The sequence below is a fragment of the Pteropus medius genome, unplaced genomic scaffold (genome assembly GCF_902729225.1).
Source record: "Pteropus medius unplaced genomic scaffold, Ma_sr-lr_union100, whole genome shotgun sequence".
Classification (NCBI taxonomy): Eukaryota; Metazoa; Chordata; class Mammalia; order Chiroptera; family Pteropodidae; genus Pteropus; species Pteropus medius.
In genome coordinates this window covers 16,207,060-16,209,854 of record NW_024349796.1, presented here as the reverse complement: position 1 = coordinate 16,209,854, position 2,795 = coordinate 16,207,060, and the positions used below count along the sequence as shown (strand labels likewise).

Genomic DNA, 2,795 nt, shown 5'->3' with positions numbered 1-2,795 from the left:
AATTTACTTCCTATTCTATCTCGCAACGTAAGTGACCAACAGTCTCCCCATTTTACTCGTCCCCTAACACAAATGCTCCTTCGTCAACAGATAGTAAGTCCGTGCGGTCACAGAAAACTCAGCCTAACAGCTGTGGGTTCCCTCCGACTTCTCCATATTTTTTTTAACACTGGCCGTGTCTGAACTTAAGCCTTTCCCTTGGTCTCTGATGATAAGGGTGTTTTCTTCTTACCCAAGCTGGCTTCTCCAACCTTTCTTTCTCCTCTACGCCATTGTTCGTTCGTCCCTTGCCCGTATTTTCCTGACCACTCTCTGATGGCTGTGCGAGCTTCTCCAGTTTTCAACTCCTCCTACAACCCTTCTTCCGCGTTCACCTGACGTGCTGCCTGGCTTCTCTGCTTCACAACCGAGATCCTTAAAAATGCCATTTCACCACTGCTGTGCCCCACTTTCCAACCTCCTATTCAGTTTTCAACCTACTGCTCTCTGACCTCTGACATCTCCATGTGCTGGCACTGCCCTGACAAAAGCCACCAATGTCCTCCAGTGTCCAAATCCCCAAATCTTTATGTTCTACATATCACAGTGGCCAGTGCACATTATGGGCTCCTGAATCATTCGTTGAACTGAATAGATAAAAATCCTCTGTGACGTTTGGCACAGTGGATCCCTGACGTTTTAAAGTTCTCCAACGCCTTATTTCCTTATGTTCTCCTACGTCTCCTTCTCTTGGCCTGAACAATACTATTTTATTTCATTTATCCGACTTACAGCTGCCCCTCTCTCTTCACGCTACTTAATCTTCGGTCCCACGAATTCAGATCTCATCTTCCACCACGTGCCTACTTACACTCTGTATCACGCACGCATGAACCTTCTGTCTGGTCTTCGCACATGCCAAGCTTAATCCTACCTCGTGCGCTTTCTATTCCTTGTCTCCTGAAGGATCCTTTAGATCTTCATGTTGGCTCTTATCACCACCCCCAGAAACAGCCTCCCTTGAAGACTCTGTAGAGATTGGGTGAATGACTATCTTTGGTTCTACACGGAGTATTTATCTTGGACTTTGTCATTTTCCTCTTCGGATTCTGTGTGACCCAAGACACTTCCATGATAAAAAGCCACCACCATTATGCTAACAACTTCTTCTGTGACATTCAAACCCATTTATCCAAGGGCAGCTTCACACTGGACAGCTCCATGCGTGCAATTCTAAGGCGTATCCACCTTACGTGTGTCAAACTAAGGCATCATCCTTCTTTCAATATATAGTTTTCCTCTTGTGTTTGACATTTTAATTTCCAACACAAGAACTCCATGGCAGAAGCCTAGGAATTTATCCCACATTCCTGCCTGCCCGTCACTGCAGTGTTCAGACACCATATTCTGTTGTCATTAATGCTTCTATATCTCTTCCTCTCCACATCTTAGTTTCACTGTGTGCATTCAGCTCCCAGAGGCATCACAGTAGTCTCGTGATTGGTCTTAAACTCACGCTCCATTCTGCCGGAATAAGCTTTGTTAATGTCTCTATTACTAACATGACATACTTATATTAACAACAATCATACTAAAAATAATAGAAAAAGTGTGTGACCACCTAAACACAAGTTTTAAGTAAATATGCTTTCATATTTACTTGAATTAATTTACGCTAACCTCATATAAACCTTAAATATGTTCATTTATTTTTTTCTCTCCCTTCATCTGCTATATCCATATATTTTCATATACTCATTGCAGTCCGGTGTACATATCTTAGTTTTCATGTTATAGTATAGTTGAACTTATTACTAAATGTTGTAAGTCAAAAGCCATGAGATATAAAAATCACGAGAGCCCAACCAAATAGTTAAGTGAATTTTGTTAAATTAATTCAGAGTGGAAGAATTTTTGGTGGTTACTTTCAAGCGGTGCATATAAATCTCTTGATACATTTTAATTCCCTACTCTAATCATCTCCACGAAAATATCTATTGCTATTAAAACATTCCCAGGGCACGTTTCTCTATCCAAAAATAATAACAGGTGAGACTAAATGTGTAAGTCCACGTTTTTTTTTTCCCCTCCTATTAGAAACAATCAACTTGAGAATGATAAATCAGTTTTAGCCTATGCTGTGAAACAGTAGAAAATACAGTTTGTACAGGAAATGGATGAAATTGGATCAAAGGTGGCTTTTATTTAGCAGGTCTTGGTACTTGTAATTATTCCTGTAAGTGACTTGTTGTCAGAGACTGTCCCTGATTGGATAAGAGACTAAAGTTTTGACAAAGTACCTTCAGATAAAACCCCTGACACATATAAGTCATAGACCAGAGGGAAGAAAATGTAAGTATTTGGTCCAGACTATTTTATTTTGAAATGTCTTGTATTTTAGTTTCAAATTTCCTATAGACTTAGAGACAAGACATACTCTTGTAGAATTCATCATTATCAGTAGGTAGAGCTTTCCATTGTACTAGGAAGAAAATAAGTGTTTGTGATATAATTAGCTGAGGCACAGAGAGTGGAATTCCCTTTATAAGAGACTTGTCCGTACCTAGTTAATGTAAAATGCATGTCAATAAATGAAGCCTGTTGCCAGAGAGAGCGCATGCGTATCTAATTTGGGGTGAACCTCTGTTTACACTGGTCTTTAGCAAACTGTTTTTTTGAAACAGAGTGCCTGACCCTGGCGTCTCTCTCCCTAGAGAAAGCAGGACCCCACAGCAGACAGTCTTGAATTTTTAAGTTACGACATGTGACTGAGAAGATGAAAAAGAAACTCTGAAGAGAAAATGTTTTATAAATGT

At 40.1% G+C, this 2,795-nt stretch overlaps 1 protein-coding gene across 7 annotated transcripts in view; it reads right to left on the bottom strand.

Annotated features, from left to right (window-relative positions):
- LOC120619218 (complement factor H-related protein 2-like) overlaps window positions 1-2,795 on the bottom strand; it is a 71,973-nt gene that overhangs the window by 51,576 nt on the left and 17,602 nt on the right. The window lies entirely within an intron of this gene.